This window comes from Dromiciops gliroides, chromosome 1, assembly GCF_019393635.1.
Source record: "Dromiciops gliroides isolate mDroGli1 chromosome 1, mDroGli1.pri, whole genome shotgun sequence".
In the NCBI taxonomy this organism is placed as follows: domain Eukaryota; kingdom Metazoa; phylum Chordata; class Mammalia; order Microbiotheria; family Microbiotheriidae; genus Dromiciops; species Dromiciops gliroides.
In genome coordinates this window covers 100,251,215-100,273,092 of record NC_057861.1, presented here as the reverse complement: position 1 = coordinate 100,273,092, position 21,878 = coordinate 100,251,215, and the positions used below count along the sequence as shown (strand labels likewise).

At 37.6% G+C, this 21,878-nt stretch overlaps 1 protein-coding gene across 2 annotated transcripts in view; it reads right to left on the bottom strand.

Annotated features, from left to right (window-relative positions):
- ADCY8 (adenylate cyclase 8) overlaps positions 1-21,878 on the bottom strand; it is a 373,977-nt gene that overhangs the window by 246,882 nt on the left and 105,217 nt on the right. The gene's annotated exons all lie outside the window — the stretch shown is intronic.

Genomic DNA, 21,878 nt, shown 5'->3' with positions numbered 1-21,878 from the left:
CTGTTATCATCTCCCTATAGATTTTTGCTTTCAACTCACTTTCATTTAGTTCTGACCAAAGATCATTATCCTTGATATAACAAAGGTGAGTAAAACAAAAATTAAGAAACAGTTATCTATTGTACATAAGTCCAGCCAGGATCCTACTCTTTTTTTGTTGTTGTTGTTAGTAGTTTTCAATCATGTCTCATTCTTTGAGACCCCATTTGGGTTTCCTTGGCAAAAAATACTAGAATGGTTTGTTATTTCCTTCTCAGCTCATTATATAGGTGAGGAAACTGAGGGAAACAGGTAATATGTGTCTGAGGCCAGATTTGAGCTCAGGTAGATGAGTTTTCCTGACTCCAGCCTTGACACTTGATCCACTGAACCACCTAACTACCCCTTTAAGCCTCTTCTATTACCCAATAAAGTTAAACAAAAAACTTTTTTTGGTCCTTATATTTTCTGGTCAACCTCACCTCATCCAGAGTTTTAGAATTCCTGAAATTCTTAATAGACCATGGTCATGCCTTTGTTTCTATCCTCTGTGTCTTAACCATTTCATTCTTTTACCTATCCCTTATTTATAAAAAAATGTAGCCTAGGGGAAGGGACTAAAGTCTATGAAAACTTTTGAATTAGCTTATATGTATTGTACTTTATGATTATCTGTGTTTGACATTTCTTCTTCTACTAAACCATTAACTTTATTAAGGAAGGGACCATAGCTCCTCTGGAGTTTCTATCAATGATTAATGAGATACAGTAGTTGCCTAATAAGTGTTTGTTGAGTGTATCAATGAATCTATTCCAAATTACAACTTATTGGAATCCTTACAAATTCATCCACAAATTTTCTGAGGCTAATTTAATTTGGTTGCTAAGCATGCATGCTAAGTGCATAAGTACTCTGGAAATCCATTCTCTTCTCAGCTGCTTTTTGTTGTTTGAGGAAATGCTGCTATTTGTAATATTCTGTTGACTTCTATAATGTTTTTCAAATGAGCTTCTACTGTAAAGTGGTACAGCCCAGGGTGGGGACATCTCTGATTTTATTCTAACCAATCCATGGTCTGATTGCAAACAGATCATGGACTGATTATGAACCAAAATCCATGTTCATGACTAGTTATTTCTGCCTAAAATATCATCAGATTTTTAAGTGTTCTTCTACTGAGTCATATAAGCATAAATGATAATTCTGAAAGGAATACAGAAGATATACCTAAAGATTATGACATACTAGGCAAGAAAACAAAGACCTTAAATACACCAATAATGTTTGACTCTCTATAGTCCAAAGAAGACAAGGGATTCAAGATGGAACACCTGATTTGGGAAATGAAAAACTGTTTGTTTTTCTTTTTGTGGGGCAATGAGGGTTAAGTGACTTACCCAAGGTCACCCTGCCAGTACCTGTCAAGTGTCTGAGGCCTCATTTGAACTCAGGTCCTCCTGAATCTAGGGCTGGTGCTTTATCCACTCTGCCACCTAGTTGCCCCCTGAAAAACTGCTTAATAAGATGGTGACTGATCTCCAATTGACAGATGAACAAAAGATATGAAATTTTCAGATGATATAATCAAAGCTACCTGTAGCCATATGGAAAAAAAATACTCTAACTCACTATTGATTGGAGAGATGCAGGTCAAATTCTTAGGTACTACCTCATCCCTATTGGATTGGATAATAGGACAGCAGAGTAAAATGACAAATGTTGTAGGAGATATGGGGAAAATCAGACATTAATACACTCTTGGTAAAGTTGTGAACTGATTCAAACATTCTGTAGAGCAATTTGGAACTATGACCAAAGGGCTATAAAACCATGCATACTCTTTGACCTAGTGATGCCACTATTAGGTAGGTATCCAAAAAGAGATAAAAACCAAAAAGTTTAATTCAAAATTGAGGAGATAATCATCCATTGGAGAATGGCTGAACAAATTGTGGGATGAAATTATGATGGAACACTATAGTTCTATAAGAAATGATGGGCACGATGCTATCAGGAAAACCTGGAAAGACTTACATGAGTTGATGCAAAGTGGAATGTACTGTATACAAAGTAACAGCAATACTGTAAGACGATCAGCTATGAGTGACAGCTATGTTCAGCAATATGATGATCCAAGACAACTCTGAAGTACTTTTGAAAAATGCAATCCATTTCCAGAGAAAGAACTGATAGTGTCTGAATACAGATTGAAGCATAATTTTTGTTAGTTCCTTTTTCTAAATTGTTTTTGTCTATTTTCTTTCACAACCTGACTAATGTGGAAACATTTTGTATGACTATACATGTATAACTTATATTGAATTGCTTGAGTTCTTAAGGGGGTGGGGAGAGAGGGAGGAAGATAATTTGGAATACAAAGTTTTAAAAATTGATGTTAAAATTGTTTTTATATTTAATTTAGGAAAAAAATTGCTATGAGGCCAAAAAAAAAAAAAGATGGTGACTGAGAACAGGATCCTCCTGGTCAGGTATAGAATAGATCCAGTAAATCTGATAAGACTGGCTCTCTTTTTTCCCCCATAATATTTCATATGAAGTCACAAATGAAAAGGAAGTGTAGGGAGAAAACTAATTGTACATACCCTCCAAGCTACATACCACAGAAAGTAGCTATAGTGCCCCAAAATAAAAGTAGACACACAGAAATTGACAAGGGACAAAAAATTTTAAAAAGAGAGTAATAAAATGTATAAGCCCCAAATTGATATACATATTTCTAGAGTTTAGGCAACAAATAAGATTGACTATATATCCTAAAGATAGAGAGGAAAATGGAACCTTATTGGTATCACTGATTTATGGTTGAATAATGCTTATGAGGAGTACACATTGTTGAATTGAAATAGATAAAAGGCTGCCAGAGTAGCACTGTACATCAAGAAGATATACTCAAGTAAGAAAATTTTAAGAACCAGGAAAAACCCATAGTAGAAAGGCAGAAACAAATTTGGAATATTATTAATATATATTAGTGGTCACCTTTATAGAAAGAGGAAGTAGATGACAAGTTAAGGGAAAAGGACATAAACCTGGTAAAGAGACAAGTTTGGGGAATGAGGAAAAAATGTGAACTTCTTTTTCAGATAGTTTGTCTTTTTTAATATATAGGTTTTTTTCCTTTCAATTAAGATTTTACAAAGTATTTCCAACACTACAACCTGGTTTGATTTTTCTCCTCCTGCAGTTTCTTCTTTTCTATTTATTTTTTAATGATTAATTGACATTCTTTTCTTTCCTTTTTCAGTATCACTATCACTACTATCCAGTCTCTCAATAAGTGTTCATTCTAAAAAGAGAGGAAGGAAGGAGGGGAAGGAGGAAGGGAGCATGGGAGAAAGGAATGAAGGAATAAAGGCAGGATGCTGGTTGGTTGCTGTCCTTTGTTCTCAAAGAGAACTGAAATGCCATCAATATCTTGAAGTAAAGGTACAGTGTATCACACTGTGGTTAATCAAACCTATATGAGCTTGGAAAGTTCTACCACAGGTTGGACACAAATAGTCCATGTGAACATTTGGAATGGAGATGTCTCTAAGTTTGTGCATCACACATTTTTTTTGAACCACTATAATTCTGCTTCACTCCTAGGGCACAGAACCTTCTTTGATGAGGGCATGCCATGCTAGGTAGTTCTGTACCAGTGTCTCCCATGTCATGCAATCAATTCCAAAGTTTTTCAGAGAGACTTTGAAGGTGTTCCTGTATTGTTTCTTCTGATCTCCATGTGACCACTTGCCTTTTATGAGTTCTCCATAAAATAATCTTCTAGGCAAACATACATATGGCATTTGAACAGCATGCATGGCCAACCCATCAGAGTTGCGCTCTTTGTAGTAGAGCTTGAATGCATGGCAATTTAGCTTGAAAAAGGACTTGTGTCTGGTACCTTTTCTTGCCAGGTCATCTTCAGAATCTTCCCAAGATAATTCAAATGGAAATGATTCAGTTTCCTGGCATGCTCTGGTATAACTGTCCAGGTTTCACAGGCATACAACAATGAGGTCAGCACAATGGTTCTGTAAACCTTCAGACCTAAAACCTCTTATCTAACACACTTTCCTACAGATCCTTGCAAACATTGAGCTAGCTCTAGCAATGTGTGTGTCAACCTCATCATCTATTTTTACATCCCTGGAAAATATACTGCCAAGGTAAGTGAACATATACACAGCATTAAAAATTTCTCCACTTGCTGTACCTGATGGATCCATGTATGGATGGTGCTAGCTGGTAAAGAAACTTTTTTTCCCTGGTGTTACTTGCTATGCCAAAATTAGCACAAGCAGCAGAAAATCAATCCATACTTTGTTGAATCTCAGCTTCAGAGGCTTCAATGAGTACACAATCATCTGTGAACAAAAAATCATGCACCAACTCTCCTTCTACTTTAGTCTTAGCTTATAGCCTTTGCAAGTTAAATAATTTGGCCCACCTTGATGCTGTTTTCTTCCTCGTTGAAGGCATCTGACAACATTGCTGAAAACATCTTGTTAAAAAGCATGGGAGCAAGCACACTATCCCACCTCACTGCACTGGTGACTGGGGAAGCTTGAGAGCATTGTCCATTACACAGAACACAGGGAAGCATGTCATCATGAAACAGACATACAATACTGATAAACTTCTCTATGCAATTAATTTTTCACAAGCCCTCATGACTGAAAATATCAAAAGCCTTTACCATATTGATGAACATTATGTACAAATCTCTGTTCTGCTCCTGACATTTTTTTCTAGAGTTGTCAGGCAGCAAACGCCATATCAATCAGTTCTCAGCACTTTTTGAAGCCACACTAGTTCTCAGGTAGATGGCCATCTTCCAAGTGAAGGATCAGCCCATGAAAGGGGACTATGGAAATAATCTTGCCTGCAATAACTAAGAGAGAGTGACCCCCAACCACCACCACTGTGATTGTTATAGGACAATTAATTAATCTTTGAACTCCTGAGGGAACTCCTCTTGCCATATAACTCAGAAAGTTTCTAGCAGCTTTTGTATGAGCAGTGAAGCCCCTGCCTTGCAAATCTCAGCTGGAATAGCAGCAGTAACAGGCACACACAAGGAGCCTAATGGCATTCAAAACCTCTTCTTCAGTTCAAAGATCAGCTAGAGAGGGATTTACTTTAACCTGAGGCATATAGTCAACGCTTCAGCATAGATTGATAATGGTTTGTTAAGAACACTATGGAAGTGTTCAGCCCATCTCTTCATGTCCTTATCACTTATCAATATGACTCAATTTACACTGAGCCGTTGAGATGTACCATATGTCTTTGGCCCCTAAAAAGCCTTAAGAGCATCATAAAATCATCAGAATAAAACTGAATTTCATCTACCTTCTTACTGAGCCAAGGATCTTGCATCTCTCTAACTTTGCTTGCACTTTATTTTTGATGAAGTTAAACACTGCCTTCTTAGAAATGGATGAACTCTCCTGCTAGTAAACCTTGTGGAGTTGTCCTTTTTAATTTAGCACCTTCAGAATTTCCCCATCATTTTTTGACACAACAAGCTTGATGTTTGTGAGTGTTCTGGCCCAGATGAGTAAATGCAGTGCTGTACACCAAATCTCTGAAAGCTGCCCACTCCTTTTCTGCTCTACTCCTGCCAAATGCATTGATTCAGTTTTACCTCCAAGTTAGCAAGGAATTATTCCTTCACAGAGAAGCATTCTAATCTGTTGATAGTAAGTCTTCTGGGGGCAGTTAGGTGGCACAGCGGATAAAGCGCTGGTCCTGGATTCAAATATGGCCTCAGACACTTTATACTTACTAGCTGTGTAAGCCTGGGCAAGTCACTTAACCCTCATTGCCAGAGAGAGAGAGAGAGAGAGAGAGAGAGAGAGAGAGAGAGAGAGAGAGAGAGAGAGAGAGAGAAAGTAAGTCTTCTGGCAGTCATCTTGCCTTAGGGTCATTGCTCTTGTTGAATACAAATATTTAACTTGCAAGGATAAGTCTATGATCAGTCCAGCACTCTGAGCCACACATTGTCTTCATCACTTCTCACATACCATCTATCTCTTCTTACAATGACATAGTCTATTAAATACCAATGTTTTCTGTGATGGTACAGCCACAAATTTTATTGGTTGGTAAATGGAAAAGTGCTGATGATGAGGTCATGAGACACATGAGTCTTCAGTATTAAGTGACTGTTGCTATTGCTGTTTCCATTTCCATCCCTCCCAGACTCCCTGCCATGTTTGGTAGTCTAAGCATACTCTAGCATTAAAGTACCCAGGATTAATAACTTGCCCTCTACTGGCTCATTGATGATGAGTGTCTACAGAGCTTCATAACATTTCTCTTTGAACTCATCAGGGTTCATCATAGTGGGAGCATATTCATCGATGATAGTGGTGTGGTGCTTTCCTGAAAAGAGCAATTGCATTGTCATGAGTCTCTTGTTCACTCCTTTTGATAGGTATACAAGGTTGTTGACTATTTTGGTTTTGATTACAAAACCTATGCCAGCTTCAGGGTGCACCCCCACCCTGCAGCCACTTAAGAGAAGCATGTATCCAGCTCTGACCTTCATTTGTCATCCCTGTTTCACTCAGGGCTGCTATTTGAATTTGATACCTGCTGAGTTCTCATACAACAAGAGCTGTTCATCTCTTAGGTTTACCGGATTTTGTGTTGCACATAAGTGTGAACACCTTTCATGTACCAATGGTGAATAGATACATCTTTGAAAATTTTCGTGTACTTTTTGTTTTGATCATAGGGTAGGATCCCCACATGCCATGATAAGCAGGCCAGGGTTTGGTGAAGCAGAAAAATTTAGGGCATCTTTTCAGTTCTTTCCTTATGCCAGGAAGTGAGCAGTATGATCCTCAAACAGGCTACTCTGACACTCTGGAGGCTGCCAAATCCCACTGTTGCTTCATTCCAGTGAGAAGAAAGCCCAGTGGCCTGGGTCACCTATGCTCAGAGTTGTGACTACAGCTCCCAGTGTATCCACACCTGCTGCTTCATCACGTGCCTGTTACCCACAGGATTTTGAAGTAAATTAAAATGTTAAAATGGTATGGGTAATATCTTTTGATTTGTACATAAATTGGATTTAAGTGAGGTAGAGTTGTGCAAAGTCATAGGCTCATTCTCTGTTCTAGAATCATTGAAGTTAAGTGGCAAGACAAAGTCAAGACAACTGGTGATGGCCTGGAATGCTGTGGATGACCTTACTATTCCCATGTAATAAATAGGTATAGCTACCTACAAAACACTCCACACATGGCCGTGTCTGAAAAATAATACCTTTTTCAGGAGGTGGGAAGCGTAATTCTTAGTCTAATTGTTTTTAGACTCATTGAATGACTTGTATAGTAATTTGCCATTGCATCGATCATAGTTCTTAAATCTTTAACAGTTGCTTTTCTTTACAATGCTACAGTCACCATATGAATTGTTCAAATGGTTCTTTTCACTTCACTCTGCGCCAGTTCACACAAATTCATACTAGGTTTCTATGAATCTGTCCTTGTCTTAAGGGCTGGTGAAATTTCATTACATTTATATGTCATGATTTCTCAGCCATCTCGCAACTGATGAGCACTCACTTTATTTCCAGGTCTCTACTATAACAAAAAAGTGCTGCCATGAATGTCCTTTCTCTCTTTCATTTGAGGCTATACTATAAGTTTAGCATGAAGTAGCCAGGTAATATGGTAAAGTGAGTACTGAATATGAAGTCAGCAAAACCTGTTCCTAGGCCTCTCAATAGTTATGTGATTCTGGGCATGTCATTTAACTTCTCCTAGCCTCAGTCACCTCATCTGTAAAGTGGGGATAACAATAGCTTCTACTCCACAGGGTTGTTATAAAGCACTTTGCTTAAACTCTACATAAATACTTGATGTAAAAATTGTGAGTAGCAGTGAAATTTATGTGCCTTAACTTAAAACTTTTAAAAAGATATATGCAGAAGACATAAATAAAGGATAGTATTGGAGGATAAATATGAAAGTCTAGTGTGTCATTCCAAATGAACTGGGACTATAAAGGAAAGCTAAAGATAATAAAATGTTTTCTTAAAATTATAGAAAAGGATAGGACAAAAGAAAGAATAAGACTACTGCTCTGGGTAGATGGGATGAAGAAATCTCAAATAATGAGAGGAGCTCTTCACTTCCCATTGTGCAAAAGTATTTAGAATATTGTTCAGAAAAAAACTAATTATTATTCTGTGACTAGAGATTGTTGAACCCAGAATGTTATCCTGACTTCAGCAACTCTTCAGGAATGCCAGAGATGGCTACAAAGAATGTTGGATTCACCTAGGTCCTGCCTCCACCCAAAATGTCTATGTTTTCAGTCTACTAATACAGATATTGTTTTGAATCCACTCATGTATGTTTTGGGTTCCCTTTGTGTTTAGACTTCACGCAAATTTTATTGAGTATCTATATTTTCTGATATCCATCTGAATCTACTTTGCTGTCAATTGCACTCTTGGCAAAATTGCTTAACTGTGTACATGTGGTTCCTGTTTGGGTATCCTCATCTGAAATCCTATAATGAAAATTACATAAGATTTGGACATTATGCATAATTTTAGACATCTTTAAGGCTCACTCCGCTCTACCAATGAACTAATACATTTCTTTCTAAAACTATCTCAGATTTTGGGGTTTATTCTTGTGAACCACGCCATTAGATTTCTATTTTCTTTGCCAAGGAGAATTATCTTGGGTTTATAAGGGAAAGAAGCAAATTGGCTAGGAAGGAAATGATAGGCAATAATGAACAAAATATGAGAAGGAAGCACTTCAGTGTATTTAATAAATTAATATGACCTGACCCAGATCAACTGCATATGAAAGTTCTAAAAAAAGGAAAATATGATTTCTAACTAAGTATAAGCCATTTTGTAGGATCATGGAGAACAGGAGCATATGGAAGTACTGGAAATGGACAAATGTCTTTATTTGATTAAAAAAGGAAACAACTAATGGTAAATTTTTTAAAAATGGCAAAAAAGATTCCTTGCTTAATTTCCAACTATTTTATTTTAAAAGTTAGCAAACATTTAGAAAAGGAAATGTTGATCACAAAGATCCAGGATAATGTCATCTAAAACAGGGCATTCCAATGGAACCTTTTGACTAAGTTATTAAACTGGTAGATCGGGTGGTATGGTGTTTTTTTTTTTTTTTTTTAGTGAGGCAATTGGGGTTAAGCGACTTGCCCAGGGTCACACAGCTAGTAAGTGTTAAGTGTCTGAGGCCGGATTTGAGCTCAGGTCCTCCTGAATCCAGGGCTGGTACTCCATCCACTGCACCACTTAGCTGCCCCGGGTGGTATGTTTTAACAGGTGTTTACTTAGGTTTTAGGAAAGCATTTGACAAAGTCTCTAATGAAATTCTTTTGAAAAAGATAGGGAGATATGAGTAAAGAATAAGGAAAGGATAGGCCTGCTATACTCTGCCCTGATCCAACCACACCTGTAGCATAGAGTTTGGGTTGATTATCAGATTTTAAAATGGACATTGAAAAGATGAGTATTTTAAAGGATGGGTAACTAGCATATGGGGGTCCTAGAGTTCAAGTCATATAAAGATCAACTGAAGAAATTGGGAATATTTAGCCTAGAGAAGGAAAGACTGAGGAGAACTTGATGGCAGTCTTGAAGTAACTCAAGGGCTGTCATGTGGAACAAGCATGAATTAAAATTATTTTCATCGGGGGCAGCTAGGTGGCACAGTGGATAGAGCACTGGCCCTGGATTCAGGAGGACCTGATTTCAAATCCAACCTCAGACACTTGACACTTACTAGCTGTGTGACCCTGGGCAAGTCACTTAACCCCAATTGCCTCACCAATATATATATATATATTTTCCCCATCATCCAAATCCCACTTCCACCCCTTGCTACTTAATTCTTTAGTTCTATTCCCCTCAACCTTTCCATCCTCAAGTTTCATCTAAACCCTACCCAGCCCTTCTACTGTGCCCTGTGGAATTCCTGTACCACAGGCAACACATTTTCCTTCATCTTAAATCTATTCATCTCCCACTCCTTCTATCTACTAACTCATATCAAAACCTGGTTTCCCCCTTATGACACAGTTTCCCTAGCCACCCTTTTCAGCACTGGCTGCACTGTCACTGATTCTTCTTGGCTCACTGCTCAAGATAAGGGATTTGGAAACACTTCTTGCTCCTCACTGACAAATCCAGGTTCCCCTCTTCCTTATTCATATAGTAACCTCTCTTTTTTGAGGTTCGTGCTATTCATATCTACCACCAAATCAAAATCTTGATAGTGCCTGTCTACAAATCCTCAGGCCATTCTCCTCCCTCCCCCAATGAGTTTAATACCTAGTGTAATATGCTCTATGTATCAAGTTTAAATTTGTTCTATATGGGTTGTATTTTGAAGAGATCTCGCTGTTTAATTTGATCACTGACAATGCTATACTAAAGACTGGTAGAAATCCAGCAGTTAAACAGCTAAAGAAGTAAAAGTATCCAGAGACAACTAGAATCCAGACTGGAATCCAGACTTTCTGATGGCATCTTAACACTCAATGAAGACAAGATTTCAAGGACTCCAAATGAACATTTTTGTTCCTTCTGTTACTATATACACAATCTAATATGTATCTTCTGCAGAGGCTTTCCCTCTGTAGACATTGTCAAAGCCTGAGTCCATGAGGAACTGCCCCTCTGGACAAAATTTTCCCTTTCTCCCTTTCCTATATTGTTATTAGCATATTATTTGTTAGCATAGGTTATGATATTCTGTTATTTTTTTACTGCTTCATCAAGGAAACACGCTGTGTTTCTTAATGAAGCACGGGGTGAATGTAAGTAATTAATTGTGATTTGTGGTTTCCATAACCACATCTTTGCTTCATTATGGTAATCTTAATTATGTAATCTTAAAAGCCATGTCACATTAGCGTCAGGAAGCTGGCCAACTTGCAACTGTAGAGCCACCTTTTAGTTCTGTCAAAGCTACCAGCCAATTAGTTTGGAGCTCTTTGTGGATGGTCCTTTTTCCAGTTTTGCGGGATACTTTGGGAGGAAGCCTGGGAGGAGAGCGCTTGCTTTTTTTCTCCCGGGATTGAGGGAGAGAGTAGGTGGGGAGTTGAGCTTTGGACTGAGCCAGGAAAGACTATGCCATTAATTCTCCTTGGAACTGCGGATTCCGGGTGGTGGTGTTTTTGTGTTGTTGAAGTGAGGCTAGCACTTTGGGGCTAGTTGAGCTGGAGGCAAGTTTAAGGTTTCAGTCAGTTTTTGTTCAGCCAGGCTTGTTCAGGGTCCCTGAGGCCTTTTTATCCTAGTGATTTAGATTCTAATCACCTGGGAAGAGGATAGTATCTTTCCCTTCCCCTATTCCCTTTCTCATTGTCCCTGGCTCTATTAACTTCACCTGTGTTGTAGATTTGTTTCCCATTGATAAAACCTGTTTTGTTTGTTGAAAAGAGGCTGTTAATCTCCTTTCTTACCCCAATATTATGGCAAGCCACCCAATTAACTCTCCCCATACTAAATTTAGCCCTCAAATACCAAACTCCTACCTTCATACTAAGGAATTTCAACATACATATTGATTCTCCTTCAAATACCTTAACCACTCAATTCCTTAACTTATTATCTTCCTATGAGCTACTTCTTCACCCTGCCTTAGCCATACACAAAGATGCTCATACCCATGATCTTGCTATCACCTACAAATGTACCACCTTTATGTTCAAGAATTCTGAAATTCCCTTATCCAAATAATCTATTGACTTTTTACCTTTCCCTCTGACTTTCCTTATATAACCCTACTTTTCACCTCACTGAGACTTTCAATCCCTTGAGCTCTTAATTCTCTCTGGGGTCACCTCCCCTATACTACCCACTCTAATTTTCTCACGATCTCAACTCCTTACTGAACCAATTCAGTCTAATGTCCTCTTCTTTTGAATCTCTAGTCTTATTATTCACTGATTATGCCAAATCAAGTTTGAGACTTGGATCACTCCCATTGTCACCTTCACTTCTACATGCATGCTTTTGAACAAAGGTGGAGAATATCACATAACCATTCTGACTTGGTTCACTACAAATTTATGTTTTGAACATGCATTGCTACTATACAATCCTATTGTTGTTCAGTTGTTTTAGTTGTGTTTGACTCTTCATGATACTATGTGGAGTTTTCTTGGCAAAGATACTAGAGTGGTTTGCAATTTCTTTCTGAAGTTCACTTTACAGATGAGGAAACTGAGGCAAACAGGGCTAAGTGACTTGCTAGTGTCTGAGGCTGGATTTGAACTCAGGTCTTCCAGACCCCAGGTCCCATTCTCTATTCACTGTTTCACCTACCTGACCAATCCTACTATATCTCCTTATTTAATTCACTATCCCACTCACTATAGCAACTCTTTCAAACTTTTTCATCATTCTTCAAATATCCCATGGCTCCCCCTCCCACCACTCTCTCAGTGAAGAACCTTGTTTTGTATTTTACAGAAAAAAATTGAATCCATTCAGCATAAGCTTTCACTTCTCCCCTCTTCCTCATTTCCTATAATTTCCTATAAAGATGTCTTCTGCTACTATTTCCTTCTTCATTCTTGTCTCACATGATGAAGCCCTTACTCCTTACCAAACCTAGCCCCATTTTTTCTGTCAGATGATCTCATTCCATCTCTTTTAGCAGTTTGCTCTTTCTGTCATCCCGATCTTTTACTTATTTTCAATCTCCCTCTCTCTACTGATGCCTTTCCTACTGCCTATAAACATGCTTGTCTCTCCCATCCTCAAAAAACTCTCACTTGATACTTTCATCCCTGCTATTATACAATTCCTCTTCTGTCTTTTGTAGCTAAGCTCCTTGAAAAAGCCTCCTACAATAGGAACCTCCACTTTCTTTCCTCTCCACTCTCCTCTTGACTCCTTAAAATCTGGCTTCTGACCTTATCATTCCCCCAAAACTATTTTCTCCAAAGTTACTAATGATCTCCTAATTGACAAGTCCAATGTTCTTTTCTCAGTCCTCATCCTCCTTGACCTCTCTGCAGCCTCCATTATTACTGATCACTCTCTCCTCCTTGATAGTCTTTTCTCTCTAGTTTTTTTGGGACCCCACTCTCATGGCTTTTCTCCTACCTCTCTGACCACTCCTTATCTGTCTCTTAGCTGGATCTTAGTCCAGATCATTCTTTCTAGCCATAAGTATCCCTCAGGGATTCTGTCCTGGGTTCTCTTATCTTTTCTTCTCCTTCTATACTACCTGGTAATCTCATGGGCTCCTGTGCATTTAATTACCATCTTTATGCTGATGATTCTCAAATCTACATTTCCTGTCCCAATCTCTCTTCTCAATTCCAATCTCTCATTGCCAACTGCCTTTCATACATCTCAAACTAAATGTCCAGTAGACATCTGAAACTCAATATGTCCAAAGCAGAACTCATTATCTTTCCTCCTAAACACTTCTCCTTTCCTACCTTTCGGATTGCTATAGAAACAAAACCATCCTCCCAATTCCCCAGGCTTGTGGTCTAGCAGGCACAAAGGATTCCTCAGTATCTTTCACTCTCATCTCCAAGCTGTTGCCAAAGCCTGCTGATATAACCTTTGTAACATCTCTTAAATATCTCTCTCCTTTTTTCTCTGATACTGCTGCCACTCTAGTTTAGGTCCTCTTCACCTCATGCCTGGATTATTTCAGTAGCCTGTTAGTGAGTCCACCTGTCTAAAATCTTTCTCTGCTCCAATCCATCTTCCATTTAGACACCAAAATTATTTTCCTTCAAGCATGGGTCTGATTAAGTCACCACAATCCTCCCCTCACTCAATAAATTCCAATGCCTCCCTAATGCTTCCAGAGGTAAATACAAAATTCTGTGTTTGTGGTATTCAAAACCCTTCATAACCTAGCCCCCTTCTTAAACTTTAATCTCTAACACAAACTCTTTGATCCAGGGACACTGGCCTCTTGGCTATTCCAAAAACAAGACACTTTACCTCTCCCCACTGGAAATATTCTCAGGATGTCTTCTATGTCTGGAATGCTTTCCCTCCAATTACAGGTCTTGACTTCCTTTAAGTCCCAACTAATATACTACCTTTTAAATGAAGCTTTCTCTAACCTCTCTTAATACCAGTGCTTTTCCTCTTTTATTTCCTTTTTATTCTGTATATAACTTGCTTTCTATTTATTTATTTGCATTTTCTCTCTCCCATTAGATTGTTAACTACTTGAGGGTAGGAACTATCATTTGTCTCTTTTTGTTTACCCAGCTCTTATCACAGATGCCTAGATCACAGTAAGTGTTTAATAATTGTCTATTGAATTGAATTTTGTTTGACCTAAGAGGGCAGAGATAAGGATGGTGAGTTTAAGTTGCAAAGAAACAAATTTAGTTGTGATATTAGGAAAACAAACAAACAAACAACCTCAAAATCTTCCTAACAATTAGAACTATCCTAAAGTGGGAATACAAAAAGAAGAATGTAGTACTTTCTCTGGGAACTTACATTCTAATGGGTGAGACAATGAACAAACAAATATAAACAATCTTTATACAGAATAAATAGGAAATAATTAAAAGAGGGTAGGCGTTAAAGAGTGGCAATATGGTGTAATGAAAAGGGTGCCACACCCAGCTTTAGGAAGCCATATGGTCAAATCCCACTTGTATTAAGAGCTCTCTAATCATGCATAAATCATTCAACCTGTCTGACCTTTAGTTTCCTCATCTGCAAAACAGGTATAATAATAATTGAAGTACTTATTTCATAATAATGTGGTGAGTCGCTGGTCTTTACGTGGTAGCAAGGAATTGGAAGTTGAGGGGGTGCCCATCAATTAAGGAATGGCTGGACAAGTTGTGGTATATGAATACAATGGAATACTGTTGTGCTGTAAGAAATGATGAACCGGAGGAGTTCAGGGAAACCTGGAGGGTCTTACGTGAGCTGATGATGAGTGAGATGAGCAGAACCAGAAGAACATTGTACACAGTATCATCGACATTGAGTGTTGACCTACTGTGATGGACTATATTCTTCTCACCAATGCAATGGTACAGAAGAGTTCCAGGGAACTCATGATAGAAGAGGATCTCCAAATCCAAGAAAAAAAAAAAAAGAACTGTGGAGTATAGATGCTGATTGAACCACACTATTTCTTTTGTTTTGGGTGCTATTGTTTTGTTTTTTTTCTATTTTGAGGTTTTGCATTACTGCCCTGATTTTTTCTCTTATAACAGGATTAATGCAGAAATAGGATTAATGTTATTATGGATATATATATATGTGTGTGTATATATATATATGTATGTATATAGATATATAGATATAACCTATATCAGATTACCTGCTGTCTAGGGGAGGGGGGAGGGAGGGGAGGGAGGGAGAAAAATCTGAAATTGTAAAGCTTGTATAAACAAAAGTTGAGAACTATCTTTACATGTAACAGAAAAAATAAAATACCTTATATGTAAAAAAAAAATAATGTGGTGAGTCCCAAATGATATAATGTAAAGTGCTTTGCACACTCTAATATACTATATAAATGTAATTTGTCACCTTCACTGAAACAGAAACAACCTGCACTGGACTCAGGGCCATTTTGTATTTTCATTTTTCATGAAAGTATTTAAAAAAAAAACCATGTATTTACAGACCCCAAGTTAAGAACCTCAACTTTACATTATCAGTAATAGTGCCTTTATCTAATTAGCAACATTCTAAGAGGCCAGCTTGCATAGTGGGTAGAGTGTTTAGAGTTGGGATAGACCTGGGTTTAAATCCCATCTTCCATACCTACATAATGACTGTGTATATGAACTTGGACAAACTACTTAAACCTTCAGATGCCTCAGGCAACTTCCTAGGGTTTATTCAGAGGGGATTTATAATCTGTGTGGGTGAAAAGGGATCCCAGAGTTTGATTAAATCAAAGATCTTTGGCATGTAACTTTAACTTTTTAATAATCTATCCATTGAACTTGTTAGCAAAAATCCCTTTGAGTATGCACAATTGTTGATATGTTGTGAAGTACGCAAAATTAAAAATAGTATTCTGAATTTTAGGGCACCCAAATTATTCTTATTTCTTTTATTTTGCACAACATCTTTAGTACCCTCATAGCACCCTTTTATGAGAAGACTGCTGAGTAATTCTCAGAAATGTTGTTTCTGTGTTTAGGTTAATATTGAATGCATCTAAAGTAGAAATATTGATATAATGAAGAGCCTGCCATTCCGACCAATGCTTGTGGCCTCACTTGGGCACAAACACACACACACACACACACACACACACACACACACACACAAAATAACACTGATGAGTAAATGTTCTCCCACAAGCAAAGGGCCCTTAGGGATATCTTGGGGGAGCTGGGGAGGAAGATATCCCTGAAAATTAAAACTTTACACAAGCAACAATCTTAACAATCTGTGTGTTTTCATGTGCCTCTGTAGCTTAGTAAACTATCAGGATTTATTATCTAGCGCTGAAGTACTCCCTATATATTTCAGCTTTGATGTAAAAATTGTAGCTTAATAATGCCACTGTTTGACATATCTTCCAGCAGGACAATTGTTGGGAGATTGATGTTGCCCTATATTAAAAACAGATCTGATCTTGTCAGTCCCTCTACTCAAAGATCTTCAGGGTTGTCTACTGAGGAAAATTAATTTTAATGCTATATCATTTGATTATTTATATTAATTTGTAATATTCCCTTCTCTGTCAAAAGGCTTTTACACTAGCTTAAAGAGAAGTCCCATACCGATCAATTCTGGTTAAGAAATTCCTTCACATCAAGTGTCTTCTCAAGGCATCTGGAGGTTGGGTTGGGTCCCACCCAATTGGCAGCCTGAGTTGTACTTACTCTATAAACAGGACCCAGCTTGAGTTAGATCCCTAGGGAGAATGAGCTTGTGTCCTTGGTCCCTTCATTAGGGTTTGAGGCAGTCTGGCTATTGAAGGAGAAATAAAACTAGAGAGAACTTATAGGGTGCTCAGATTTCTAGAGGAGGCTCAAAACTCATGACCAAGATTAATTTCTTAGCTGACCCCGCCTCTCCACAATAATGGTGAGTAATTAGGAGGGGTTGAGAGCTCACTTCCTCATTTAATATTTACCAATCAGAGGCTGCTTATCTCTTGTCAGGGGAGTTCCCAGTGATATGCTGGCAGGAAGACAGATTTTCACTTATACTGGTATAGAACTCTCTATTGGCATATTTGATTACTAAGAGAAATCAATGACCATCAATTTATTACCTAATTAATAAACTGATTTGTAACACCTGGAAACTTTGTCTCTCAGAATTTTATTTGCAACTTTACTATATGACATTCAAAGACTTCCACAATCTGACATATCCCTATTTTTTCCAGTTTTATTCCATATTATGCTGTGTATGTCATCTACCATATATTCCTATCAAACAACAACAGCCTCTTCCCTGACCTCAGGTTGCACACTCCTGCCTCCATACTTTGGTTTGGGATATTCCTTATGATGGGAATCTCCATCCTCCTATGTACCCATTATTTAAAGCCTAATTAAAATGCCACTGATTCCTGTGAAATTTGCCTTGATTCTTAAACCCCCAACCCTCTCCACCAGCTAGTAATGACTTACCCTTAGAGGCTAGTTTTTAGTTAACTAATATACTTATCGTATCATAATGTATATCATAATTATCTTTATAGCCTTTTCCCCAACTAGAATGTAAACTCCATGAGGGCAAGACAATTCCTTACATATAAATATTAAATATTCCTCAGAACCTACCACGGTGTCCCACATAAAGTAGGTAATGAATGAAATGGTGAAAGAACAAATAAATGAATGGAAGGAGACAATTTCTTGATACAGGCAAACTGGGGACATAAGGAAGGTATAACACTATATACAGATAGAGCTCAGTCCTGTCCTTCTGAGTGTACAGACCCTTCTCAACCTTTAAGAGGCATAGAAGAAAACTTGACAAGAATATGTACCTCTAGATGCAAAGATTAAGATGGACAAGTGTTGAATTTCAGGAAAGCTAGTTGGATTAAGTTGATATGAGAAGCACATAGTCACCACCATCAGAAGAGAAGGTTTTACAGATTCCCTTTCATTTTCAATGCACCTAATTGGGGAAGTATTGCATATCCACATCTTTCTTGCCTGCTTTAATGTACTCCTGCTATATGGGGGAGCTAGGTGGTACAGTGGATAAAGCACTGGCCCTGGAGTCAGGAGGATCTGAGTTCAAGTCTGGCCTCAGACACTTGACACTTACTAGCTATGTGGCCCTGGGCAAGTCACTTTACCCTGATTGCCTCAAATATCTGAGGCTATCTCCAGTTGTCCTGATATATATCTTGCCATTGGACCTAGAGGAAAAAACGAGGCTGCTGACTGCACAGCCCTCCCTCACTTAAGTCAAATTCACTGTATGTAATGACATCATCTCTCGATGTCATGCTTCTCTTTGAGAAGGAAGGACAAAAAACAACCAACATCTAATTGTATTGTCATCTAGTTCACACCACTCCATCTTTCCACAAGAATGACATGATATTTTTCTCACATCTTTTTTGAAACTTTAGGTAAAAATATTTCTACAACATTCCCCTAATCTATTAGTTTTGTGACCCTGTCAACAAAAGGAATGAGATTCATCTGTCCTGACCTGTGCTTGATGACCCTAACTAACCCTTTTGTGATCTCCACTTCCTTTTAAGATGTTCACTGACAATCTCTTTAATGATCAGTTCTAAAATTTTCACAAATCAAAGTCAAGCTCACTGTCTTATAGATTGTTGTTCTGTTCTCTTCTATTTTTGGAAAATTGGGAACAGCATTTGCTCTTCTCTGGGGCTGCAGTACTTCTCTATTTTTCATGGAATTAAAAATGAAACAGAAACTTAAAATTTTATTTGCTATATCTTTCAGGAACTAGTAATCTAGTTCACCTGGTATTTGTTATTCAATCATGTCCAACTCTCTTTGACTCCATTTTGGATACTGGAGTGGTTTGCCATTTCCTTCTCTAGTTCATTTTACATACGAGGAAACTGAGGTAAAAAAGGTGAAGTGAATTGCTCAGGGTCACATAGCTAGTATGTGTTTGAGGCCAGATTTGAAGTCATGAAGATGAGTCTTCTGGATTCCAAACCCACCTAGCTGCCTGGGATATGTGACTTGAATTAGTCAATTACAACTATATATTCTCTTGTTGAGCTTTGTATCACCATCTCTTTATAGATCCTGAGGATAAATTCCCTTTAACCATGTTTGTTCCACCATATCTAGGGGAAAAGCCATTCATTCTTCTTGGTAGATAATATGGAAGCAAAATTGGGGATCTTTGCCTTCTCTCCACTGTTAGTTCCTCTGAAGCCATTAAAATATTCATATCGGTTTACCCAGCTTTTCTTTCTGGATCACAAACTTAAAGAATTAATCATCAACATTGGGAATAATTCCTAATATTTCCAGTCCATGAAATAATCCCTCCCTAATTGAGAAAATTAGAATCAGAAAAGGAAAGAAGAGAAAGAGAGAAAGGAAGGAAGGAAGGAAGGAAGGAAGGAAGGAAGGAAGGAAGGAAGGAAGGAAGGAAGGAAGGAAGGAAGGAAGGAGGAAAGAAAGAAAGAAAGAAAGAAAGAAAGAAAGAAAGAAAGAAAGAAAGAAAGAAAGAAAGAAAGAAAGAAAGAAAGAAAGAAAGAAAGAAAGAAGGAAAGAAAGAACGAAAGAATGAAGGAAGGAAAGAAAGAAAGAAAGAAAGAAAGAAATAAAGAAAGAAAGAAAGAAAGAAAGAAAGAAAGAAAGAAAGAAAAAAAGAAAAAAAGAAAGAAAAAGAAAGGAAGATGGTGATCACAGATTCTTGATACTCCTTGCTACCTTGTGTTGGTCTTGTAAACTATCTTGAATTTCTTGTGAACATATTTTAATATACCTGGATGACAACATTATTTGTTTCTGTAACCACTGATCTTTATACAAATGTTCTCCATTATGCCTTATCTGTCACTTCCTGGATTTACTCACAGTGGCATCCCTTCTTAATATGTAAAACTACCCCATCTTCTCCTTTTATCCCATTTTTTTCTCAATAAATTCTATCCATTTAGACCTATATTTCATTCTCATTCTATCAAGTTTCACAAGAACAACTTTGTCTCCTTGCATTAGAGTTTCTATTCCCTCTTTCTTATTTCATAAATTGTGGGCATTTTGTATAAGAATGTCCCCACTGCACCCCCATTATTGGCTGCTTCAATGGATTTTTTTGAGTTTCAACTGCTATTCTTCAGTATTCATTTTAGCTATGCTCTATGGTATTTGACATGGCGTTAAATGTATAGTAGGCAGTTTTTTCTTTCTCTTTCCCTTCCTTTCTAGTTTAATTTCTTTTGATTAATTTAGCCAGATGTGCAGCAAGTACATTCTTACCAGTCTTTGTTAAAGGGACTCTATTCCTGGCTAGACTTTGATATTCCTCTATTTTAAGCATTGGTACATTAGTCTAAATCTCATTCTAAGAAACAACCTTTTTTAAGCCATCTTTTCAGTTTCCCAGTTAAATTTTCTCATCCCTTGCCTTCAGTGGGCAAGAATAAGAAAAATGCAACCTGTCCACCTGTGTTCTCCAGATTCTTACCCAAGACTTTGTAATCTTCTTTTTTCCCCCTTTGCAATCCTATGCATTTTATATTAAGCATTTAAAGTTCATTCTGAGAAAGGGTCCAGAGTTCAGACTGAGAAAGGTGTCCATGATATAAAAAGGTTAAGAGTTCCTGCTAAAATTCCTCTGTGGGATATGATTAATAGAGGGGTCATAAGAGCTTCCTTTTTCCTGGGAGGCAGTCATGAGATCCTTGAAGGAGTCCTTCAGGGATAGATTTTGCAAGCAGACACTTAACTCAAACTCCTGAGATCATCCCTTTTGATGTATGATCTGTACTCAATAACACCTTTTAGATTGTGGGGCTATCTTTGTGTCCATTGGAATCAACAGAATAATAAGCTTTGCTAAGTTTTCCATTATGTCTTGGATACATCTCAAGCAAGATGATTGACCTCTCCACTGATATTATCATCTTACCCATACCTTCCCACATATCCTCCACAGATCTACCCAGTGAGTTGCCAACCTTCCTCTAATTCTTTTAACATTTTGTTGGTACAGTTGCATTACTCCAGTTGTCTAACCATTGTCTCTCTTACTAAATGACTTGTCCACCTCCTCTTCAATCATGTTTCTTAAATGTAAAAATAATTATCAAACATAATAATCTTTTATTGTAAGAAAACCACTGTGAAACACACAAATATTATATCTCTATAGGATTTTATTTGTCCAATTACTTAGGGTTTTACAGAGTTAAATCCATGAAGCTCGAAACTCTTCTGGAAACTGTTAAAGGAAAACTAAACATCAGACAGTGAATAAAAATCATTTTTGCACTCTAATATCCCCCCAAAGCCCTTAGACAATAACTTCCCAGTAGTCTTAGAAACTGCTATTTATTTTGCCCTCAGATATTGAGGAAGGACCTATTTCTTAGAGTGCTGGTTTTAGTTAAAGTAACATCTGTATGATTATTAAATTTTGAAAGTTCCTATGATTATTAAAATATAAAAAATGTTTATAATTTTAAAATAAATAAGATACAATATTGATTTACTTTCCAGAGTTCACAGCTGCCTATTTTTTCTTCCTAGTAACACACTAAGAATAGTAACAAGACTTTGTAGCAGGATTCCCTTGTCCCAGGGAGGAGAAAAATGAAGCTGGAATTATCCACTGCTCTGATAACCTCTTGACTCTGACCAGTACCATAAATAGTCTGACCGTGCCTTGTTTTGGAATGAATCTGTGATCTCATCAATTTGTGGATTCACTCAATGAAGC